The sequence below is a fragment of the Ictidomys tridecemlineatus genome, chromosome X (genome assembly GCF_052094955.1).
Source record: "Ictidomys tridecemlineatus isolate mIctTri1 chromosome X, mIctTri1.hap1, whole genome shotgun sequence".
In the NCBI taxonomy this organism is placed as follows: domain Eukaryota; kingdom Metazoa; phylum Chordata; class Mammalia; order Rodentia; family Sciuridae; genus Ictidomys; species Ictidomys tridecemlineatus.
In genome coordinates this window covers 116,629,891-116,640,434 of record NC_135493.1, presented here as the reverse complement: position 1 = coordinate 116,640,434, position 10,544 = coordinate 116,629,891, and the positions used below count along the sequence as shown (strand labels likewise).

Sequence of the window (10,544 nt, the reverse complement as noted above, 5' to 3'; positions counted from 1 at the left end):
TCTGTGAGGGGACTGCAGGAATTTATAACTTTTGAAGTAACTCTAAGTCACCTTATCCTAAAGGAATAAGAGGATACACTGTCAAAAGACTCAGGTCCTTTCCTGCCACTAGGCCTTTACATTTGCTGTTCCCTTTGTCTAGGTTATAACTTCCTTTGCTTTTCACAGGTCTACCTCCTTTCCATCCCTCTGATTTCAGTTTTCATGTTCTTGTCTCAAAAGAACTTTACTTGACCACCTTATCTACTTGAGATTGTCCTTCTCCCTAATTGTATTTCAGTTCCTCACTGTTTTCATTTCCTCTACAGTACTGATCATCATCTGAACATGTTTTATTAAAGTATTTACTTGTCTCCTATCTACCTCCTTAACTTGCAAGCAATATTGAACAAGGAAAGGATGCTTTTTAAAAAAATTTTATTATTTAAAAAAATTATATATGACATCAGAATGCATTACAATTCATATTACACATATAGAACACATTTTTTTACATCTTTGGTTGTATACAAAGTATATTCACACCAATTCATGTCTTCATACATGTACTTTGGATAATGATGTCCATCATATTCCACCATCATTTCTAACCCCCTGCCCCCTCCCTTCCCTCCCACCTCTCTGCCCTATCTAGAGTTTGTCTATTCCTCCCATGCTCCCCCTCCCTACCCCACTATGAGTCAGCCTTAACAAGGATGCTTTTATGTCTTTCTCTTAGGCTTAGTAAACGGCTTGATGCTCAATGAGTGTCTAACGATGAATGACAAACTGCAGCAAATTCATGAGTGTGGCACCCTATTCCTATAACCACTGAGCCATATCCCCAGCCAATTTTATTTATTTTTTTATTTTGAGATACAGTCTTGCTAAGTTGCTTAGGGCCTAGATAAATTGTTGAGGCTTCTCTTGAATTTGTGATCCTCCTTCCTCAACCTCCCAACTCACTGGAATTACAGGTGCAGGCTCCCATGCCCAGCCCCAATAAGAATATATGAAAAAATAAAATAATTTGGTCCAATTTGAATAAACTTTTGAGATGTGGATTCAATAATCAGTCAACTGAGGAAATATTTGTGTAATGCTAGAATTTTAACTATCGAGAAAAAGAAATCATTTTGTTTTATGAGCACTTATTGCTTTTTATCCATATTAAGGTTGACTATCACAGTTGTTTGCTTAAATATGTACCCAAATGTATATAGGCTTCCAAGTAAACATTAAAATTTTAGGCTAAAATCTATTTTGAGTGCTTCTCTCTTAGTTACTGTAAGTGGTGAGTCTAAGTCCTACCCTTTGGGGAGCTAAAGCTTCCATGAAACTGATTTTGTTCATGTATGTGATAGGATTGATTTATGAGTGAGTGAGCAAATGCAGTACTTTCTCTTTCTTTCACTAGCTCCTAGATCCCTTCTCCATCTTTCTCTGTCCTTCTTTGTGCCCCAGTAGAGTGACCTATGTGAGCTCCATCACTTGATTCTCACCTCTACCTCCACCCCATGCCACTGGCTTCTGGTTGGTTTCAGCTAAAGGGAAGTACCTGGAGAGTGATTTGAAAATAGGAGATTTTTAAAAAATGGTTAAAGTACTTACTACCTTGGATCTCTGCCAGCTTCACACCATTCTTCTGTTATCACCATTTCTGGGAGTGGGGGCACATCCATGTTTCTGGCTATCACTGTGCCTAGTAGATCTGTTCCCTCCTTTACCTCACCAGGCCTAAGATTGATAATAGCTTTCTAGCTTTCTAATGTTGCTACATGCTGATACCCCAGTATCCTTAATGGTACCCTTAACTCCACCCATACCTCTAAATAGTAAGTAGTTTCTTCAGTAAAAAAGAGCTCTTCAAAACTCCCAGGTGAGTTATACTGTTTTCTGCTTGGAAAAAAAAAAATATATATATATATATATATATATATTTTCACTTTCTTTGGACCAATTTCCATTCATTTCCACTTAGATTATTATATGCCTAGAGAAGCTAAGAGGGCATTCCCAAGATGTCATCTCCTACCTGCTATTTATGACCATTCAGGATGGTAGGCAAATGTTTTCCAACAGTCTTTTCTCTGTCTTGACACTTCTGATGTTTTAAAAGACTGAAAATGGCAAAATAAAAATAGTTCACAATTGGACAGGGGCTTTTTTTCTGCTTAATTGAAATTAGAGTTGAGAGTTTAGAGCTAATTTGGATTTCTTTAAATGAGGAAGCCTACTTGAGTACTTACTTTTGAAAGCTTAATTGTTCAGCTTTGGAGCATTTTCATTTATTTTTGAATGATAATAAATCATTTGAGTGGCCTGTTTTGCTTGCAAAGTGCTTCATTTGGCTCTATTTCAAGAAATGAACATGGCAAACAATGCTTGTAATATGAATGGTTCAGAAAACAAACAAATAAAAAGCTGATTAAAAAGTCTCCATTCTTTGAATCACAATAAATGGGTCCTAGCACTTGAACAAAACACATGGATTAAGTATTTACCACTATGCCTACTTGCAAAGAGGCCACTTTCTACAAATGCGTTTTAAAATACCTTATGCCTAGTAATACATCTAAATTTTTCTATTAAAATTTCATTCAGGTAATGAAATGTTACATGGAAAATGCATTGGATCTTGGGTGGAAAGGAGACATCAGCAAAGTGGAAACATTGGACATGGATCTATCCTTAGATATCGTTGTGAGGCAGGTTGCTCAGAAAACACACCAAGTCCCAGTTTTGTCTAAATAGCCAGCCAGTGATTGCTCCCCACAGGACCCATAACAGACAGGCCTGTCTCTGCAAGGAACAGCCCCAAGCCTGAGCATTTTAGGATATTTAAAGGCAAAAAACACATCCGGGTTGACATAGCTGCAAACAAGCAGGTACAGAAGCTGAATTGGCAGTTAGAGAGACGATGCAATGGGTACGATGGTATTTCCCATGGGACTTTCCAGATTGGCATGGCAGCAAGCAAGCAGAAGGGAAAGTGGTCAAAATGACTCTAGTTTAGAACATATTAGAGAATGGTTACTGTCTAGACAATCAATCTCTGACAAGGTACATTGCCTCCCCCCCAAAAAAAAATGAAAACCATAGAGAACAATCTAACATTGCATAAGAATTGCTATTTTGTGTTGCCAAGTATGTCATGCTAGGCAACTATTAATGAGTGCAGAGGAGGGGCTTTCCATGCATTTCTTACATGATGTGGAGTCTCAGGGTAAAATGTAGTCTGTTTGGTCATTGCCCATATAGCCTGGCCCATAACACTATGACATGTTCTGGAAATAAAATTTTCAACAAGCTACTTCACTTATCGATGCTTTTGGTTTCTTGTCTTTAAAGAAATAGTAATAAAACCACCCAACTTCACGAATAATGACATACTTTGTGTTTCCTCTAAGTAAAGCCTAAGACCAAGATAGAAGATAGGTCGTTCACTTGGGAGATAATCCCATAAAGTGGAAATAAGAGAGCAGGATGAGTCAGGGAAAAAGAAAGATAAGAAAATACTACATGAATGAGCTTGTTGCCACCAACTCAAACCAATCAGGGCATCAATGAAGAATGTTCCTCAAAATTGTTCTGCTGAAACAAAGAGGGATGTGTCTGTGTCTAAAGCATTTATCCAGAGTTTTTCCACTTGCTGAAGATGACTACCAGATAGTAAATCTCTAGCACCTCCAGATGTGCCCACACAGAAGTTAACAGAATCCTTTGGGGCCCTTGGGCAGAAAAAAAAAGTAAGGCTCTATCTGTGTCCTTGAGATTGGATATCCTCAGGGTATAAGGAGCTATCCAACACAGACATGCTGAAGCCATGTACATGTGATATGTGATAATGTGCCTGTTACAGGAAATATGCTTTAGTTTTTTTTCCCAATACTGGTTATTGAACCCAGGCCAAGTGTTCTACCACTGAACTATATCCCCAAATCCAAGAAATATACTTTTAAAACTTTTTTAAAGGTCTGACTTAAAGGAGATGGAGTGGAGAAGTGGAGGAAGAAAGGTTTGAAGAGACATCTGAGGTAGAAATGGCAAAGTTCATGACTAGCCAATAAAGAAAAACCTGGACTGAACTTTATATTTCTATTAAGTTTGAAACCAATGGAGTTTCTTTTTCCACAGCAGAATAGGTGGTAAGATGAGTCAATGAAGAGGTTTTATCCTGAAGGATGTCGGCATTTGAATCTAGTTCCCTCCATGTCTGATATTTCCTCCTTGTGGAGGGATATCCATGAATGTAGTCTTTCTAACCTCTCCATCTAAAAATGACCTGTTTGGTATGAGATAATAAAATGGACTTGAAGAGCCCTATTCCTTTTTCTTCCTCCTTTCTTAAGTAAGGCTATATATTTTCATTATCTCTATCCCTAGTCTTTTATCATAGGCCTGTAGTTTTCAGACATTCTGATGATGTCTGATTGATTCTGGAGATCAGTGTTAAGACGTTCACTTGTGCACAAATATAAGCCACATTTTCCAATATCATAAGTGTTGTCTTTCCCTATAGGTTTAGAACTCAGATAGTAAACAGGGATGCTATTAGTGCTTCTTGGACCCCCACAAATGAAGACCAACTAGAAAGAACTACCAAAGTGCTGCCCATAAACTACAGCTCATTTTAGAAAGGCCTTGGTGGTAAACAGAGAGTCTTTATAAATATGTAGAAATAGGCTATGTTTTGGAAATGAAATAGGAGAGCACACATTTCTAGGAATTTAACAAAGGGGTAGCCAGAAACCTGGACAATGACCTTAACTGATCAAATACACAATTGTGTATGTGTTCAGAGTGTGTGGGTGGAATACACTGAAATGCTGGAATTATAAAGGGATGAAGAAAGCAAAATATTTCATTTTGGAGCAAAATATCTTCTTAGGACATCTAATTCACTGAAAGGTGCAGCATTTTCTGACTATTTCTCTTTCAGGGTCAGACAGCCAATTTTCCCTATTACCAAGCATCGTGGCAGAATTATTATCTCTTTGTGCTTGAAAGGGCCTTAGGAAATTAATCCAGCTCCCTTATTTTCTGCCCCCTCTAAACCAAGGTGGACAAAGTTTTTCATAAAGAGTCAGATAGTAAATATTTTGGTCACCACAGGGTTTCTGTCACACTGCAACTCTGCCATTGTTCACTGAAATCAGCCATAAACAATATCTTAAGTGAATGGGATGGCTGTGTTCCAAGAAAACTCAATTTGCAAAAATAGGCACTGTGCTAGGTTTGACCTGCAGGCTATACTCTGCCAATCTCTACTCTAAACCACTGCTTCTTAAAATATGATCTGCAGACTAATACCTGTCCAAAACAAATGTTTGTCATTAGTACACAGTAAGCATTTAAAAACTTGCATTATAATTTCACATTGTTGACACCTAAGCACATTATTTTTGGATTGTATTTTTTTGAAAAATTTATATTTTTCTAGTTGTTGATGGATGTTTATTTTATTCATTTATTTATATGTGGTGCTGAGGATCAAATCGAGTGCCTCACACATGCTAGGCAAGCACTCTACCACTGAACAACAACCCCATCCCAAACACATGAATTTTTAAAAAAAATTATTCTTATTATATTTGTCAAGAGTATCAACTGCTGATGATTTATAAATAAAACACCTAATTCTTCACTCATACAGTTTGAAAAGTAATTCTCTAAATGTCACGCATCTTCTCCTCTTCCAGATAAGGAATAAGATTCAGAGCATGGAGATGATCAGTGTCTAACCCATTCAGTTAGAGAAAGAGTCAGGATTTGAACCCAAGTTTTCCAATTCCTTGTTCAGTGATGTTCTCTTATATGGCACAAATTTCAGTCAGTCTGAATGACTTCATAATTTACAGTCTTCCTAAAAGTCCATAGCTATTTCTTGAAGCCCTTAAGTCTGCACAGAAGGTCAGGTGGTAATATGCCAGGTGATTTTCTGTCAAGGTGGAGGATAGAACCCTCCAGCATCTAAACTGTTACCCCTGTTTCTGGTGCTGTCTAGGCCCAGGATTTTGGTCCAGACCAGCCTTCTTTTTTCCAATTATTGATTTAGTATTCTGCAACTTCTAGGCTAAATACATGGGAAAAATGTAAATAAAAATTAATTCAGGTATTCCTTTTCATCTCTACCCCATGCAAAATTACTGGGTCATAAGGGGAATCCTATGGCCCTCAATGAAACAAAAGGTATATTATTCTAAATATTATGTGTCCCATCTATTTCCTACCATCCACCCAGAAGATTTTCAACCCTCACGTCCCTAGGAAAGAAATAGCTACTTATATATCCAAAGAGAATCCAAATAGCTATTAAAAATGCAATGAGTAATTAGGGCCAAAGGCAATGTCAGAGGAAGATAGAGAAGCTGACAGAATTTGTAGAGGACTCTTAAAGCCTACAAGTCTAAATGATGCCAAAGATTCATTGACTGTGTCAGCAAGATCAGCTTACAGAATGGTTACTTAAAAATGAATGAAAAATATTGATTCAGAAATGAAAAAGATGATGCACTAATACAATTCAGCCCATGAGATAAAATGACCACACCATGGTAGGTCAAGGATCAGTTTTAGATGTAACTGCTGAATTATATTTTAAGGACCTTTAGATGCTTAACAAGTCTCGTTTTCAGATTTCACTGATTTAGTGTCATTGGTGAATGATTTAGGACTTGGGCCAAAGTTCATCTATTCTGAATAAACTCTACATATATCAGAGACTATTAATATTAGATATTTGTTATGGACTTGATTCATAATTATAGACTTATTTCTAACTCTACATCATTTTTTCTTTTCCCTAAATAGAACCCTGAAAAACCTTGGCTGGGTGACATGACAAGCTTATTTTTTTCCTTTTGTTTCTAAATATCTGCATGAAACAAAAGGTACTTGTATTAAGACATCCTATAATTTAGATATTCTTATAGTTCTTATGAGCCTTTTCTTTTAATTAATCTAGATTAATATTGACTCAGATTATTTTAGCTATAGATGAATACAATACCTTTATTTTATTTGTTTATTTTTTTAAATGTGGTCCTGAGGATTGAATCCAGTACCTCACACATGATAGGTGAGTGCTCTATCAATCACTGAGCCACAACCCCAGCCCATTGACTCAGATTTTTAATATCATAGTACTTTTGATATATCTAGGGCAATGAAAATATTCAGGCTTACAATAAAAATAATTTTGATGTGACCTAGCAATCCCACTTCTGAAATTATATCTAAAATAGTTAGAAATAGGATCTCAAGGAGATATTTACATACTCACATTCATGAAGCATTAGTCACAATAGCCAAGAGGTACAAGCAACCCAATGTCCATTGATGGATGGATAGATAAAGAAAATATGGTGCATAAACTCAATGGAATGCTGTTTAGACAAAAAAAAATGGCATCCTGTTACAAGAGGACATTATGCTAAGTGAAATAAACCAGTTACAAAAAGACAGATATTGTATGATTCAGTTATATAGAGTAGATATAGTAACAAAACTAAAATAATCAGGAGATAGAAGGGTGTTTTACCCAGAGCTAGAAGGAAAGAGAAATGATGTATAGTTTTAATGGGTATAGAGTTTCAATTTTGCAAGAAAAAAAAATCTAGAGGTCTATTGCACAACAATTTGGATGCAATTAATACTACTGAATTGTACACTTAAAATGATTTAGATGGTATATTTTGTGTTTTCTACCATTAATTTAAAAATAATTTATTTAGTACACACTAAGCTTCTTTATATATCACCACAGAGGTTTAGGAAGCAATGTGCTATAATGGGAAGACTCTACAGACTGTAGTATTGATAGACCAAGATACAAATTCAGCCTTGTCATTTAACAGCTCTCTTGTATCAAGCAAATAAAAGTATTTCTCTAAGCTTCAGCTCCCTTACCTATGATATAGTCATCTCATAAGAATGTTGATCAAGCTAAAACTAATCATCAATGTAAAGCTTCCAGTATGCTCAAAAATGACAGCTACAGTGATGATAATAACAACAATGATTATGATAGTGATAATGTTGAAATTGACAACAAGTTGTTGCAATGTGCTACAAGAAAAAAAAAGAATCAAAGAATTCCCAACCCTAAAGTCCTATTAGTGCTTTGGGTTTTCTCTATTGGTTTCTATCTAGCAGAAAAGAACAACCTCCAGTTTTGCTTAGGATGGTGGCGGGTCAAGGCAGGGGCAAACTGATTCCCTTATGTAACAGAGTCATTTTAAATGATGAGAGTTGTGGAACTTCCTATTTTTCCAAATTCTTTATTTTTCAGGAACAAAATAACCTTCTCAAATCATGATCTAAGCCTGGATATCAAAGAGTTTTGCAGATATTGGCCATGAAAATGATAGTCTGTGTTTAAATGCCAGGAAGAAATCATTTTGTGCCACACTTTGTCAACTCCATACTCAGATACATTCATCTTTATGCTCATGTATGTTAGCTGTCATGCAGTCTGTATGTTTTATAGTTTATAGTCATAGATGATAATGCCATGCATTGTAGTTCCTACAGCACTGTCTGCAGTATGGATTATTTTTAAGGCCTATCTTTTGAAACTTTCATTTTAGGAAAAGCCTGTCATGAAGTATCAGGATTTTGACTCTAAAGAATTTTTAATATAGCATACTAGGTTATTTTGAAATACAAATGAGAAGAAAATAAAAATGGCCACATAGCTGAAAAGTGGTGGGGTTTTGTCCTACAGTAATCAATAAAAAATTAAGTTTTCAAACAAATTTCAGATTTTGATTATCTAGGCCAGAGGCTGGCAAACTGTTTCTGTAAACAGCCAGAGAATAAATATTTCAGGCTTCGTAGGCCACAGTGTCTCTGACAAAACTATTCAACTCTGTCATTAAAACAAAAAAGCAGTCATAAATAATATTTTAAAAAATTAGCATGGCTACATTTTTGGACACCAAAGTGTGTTCCAATGAAGTTGTATTTTAAATATCAAAATATGAATTTTATATGATTTTCAGTTATCATTAAGTATTATTATTGTTTTGATTTTTTTCAACCATTTAAAAATGTAAATGTCATTCTTAGTTGGCAAGCTATATAAATGTAGGCCATAGGCCATATCTTACCTTCAGGCTAGAGTTTGCTGACATCTGATCTAGCTTGTTTACTCTTTGGAATGTTGTCAGTATCAACAAGCGTCATTAACATTCACATAGTAAAATCCAAACATCTTAGATAATTATGAAAACATTTGTCATCTTACCTGAATTTCTCTCCCATTGCTATGCTCTAGCCATCCTCTCTCCAGATATATCCATTTTTCATCATTACCAGGACTGTCATATTACCATGCATTTTCCTCTCCCTTTCTTCACCATTCCTACATGGTAAAAGCTTACTCATACCTTGAGATGCACTCCAGTGCCATGGTCTCCATGAAAATTCCTCAAAGGACTTCTTGCCCCATCAGAATAAATTTTTCTTGTGCTTCTGGTTCATAGTTCCTTTTGTATACCTCACCTGTGACATAATAATATAACATATTCTCACTTTTTGTCTGTATCACAATCAGATATTCATCTCTGTGAGGACACAAAATGTGTCTTATTAACAAGTGTGTGTTCCCCAAACTCAATTCTAATGTTTTACTTTTTAAAAATGTTTTATATAACTCATAAAACAGTGCTTATATAAAAGCTCACACAAAATTATGAGGGAGCATACAATTCAAAAAAGAGTCCCAGGTTTTACATTTAGTTTTCTAATGATTCACTCAAATCAATGGTAAATTGCAGACATTATGCAATATTTCATTATCTTTGGTATAACTATACTCATTATTTTATCTCCTCATACTATTAACACTGATATCTACTTTGTACAGGGTCTACCCTTGCTAGAATGTCAGAAAAGCATTAAGACTAGATTACAAGAGGAAAGTCTTTCCAAACAACAGTAATAACCTATGGGCCTCCACCCCTATTTGAAAATCCATATCTACACAACCAGGTAGGCCAAGAGCTCAATGACCTCTAACCAAGAGTCTTGGGATCTCACTCTCAAGAAGAAGGCCCTTGATGGGAAAGATAGAAACTGAGGCGATCTCTACAGGAATCTAAGTGACCATACCATACCAGGCCAACAACTCTTACTATTTAAACAGCCAATCCAGTCACTATTAAGTAGACCCCATTTTTTGGTTGATGTTTGCTGCTGATATTCTTAAAAGGAAAGGAAGGTTTGGTATCAACACTGAAGAGGAAGGAGCACACTGGCACTGATGATTCTAGATGCACTTTATTCTCTGTCAAATTTTTGTCATAGTGTAGACATGGCAACTTGAACTGAAACAGAATTCGAATACTTAGTACATTCATGACTATCTTCACAAATTCTTTAACAACTTACTAACAGAGAAAACCATGACCACTGTCACCTACTGTGATTTACTATTTTACTTAACATCAGAATGTATCTGTGCTAATTCTCTTCAATCCTTGAGATACAAGTCAAAAAACAATTCAAAACACAAACAAGTAAAAATCAAAAACTTTAGATGGGGGAAGGAAGAGGGATGC

General features: G+C 35.8%; 1 long non-coding RNA gene across 1 annotated transcript; it reads right to left on the bottom strand.

Moving 5' to 3' along the window:
* Nucleotides 1-1,961: 1,961 nt before the first annotated feature.
* LOC144371648 (uncharacterized) lies at nucleotides 1,962-9,503 on the bottom strand. The gene is made up of 3 exons (XR_013431600.1): nucleotides 9,372-9,503; nucleotides 7,265-7,367; nucleotides 1,962-2,099 (listed from the first exon to the last, which is right to left on the bottom strand). It is a non-coding gene; the product is annotated as an uncharacterized LOC144371648 (long non-coding RNA).
* Nucleotides 9,504-10,544: the final 1,041 nt, after the last annotated feature.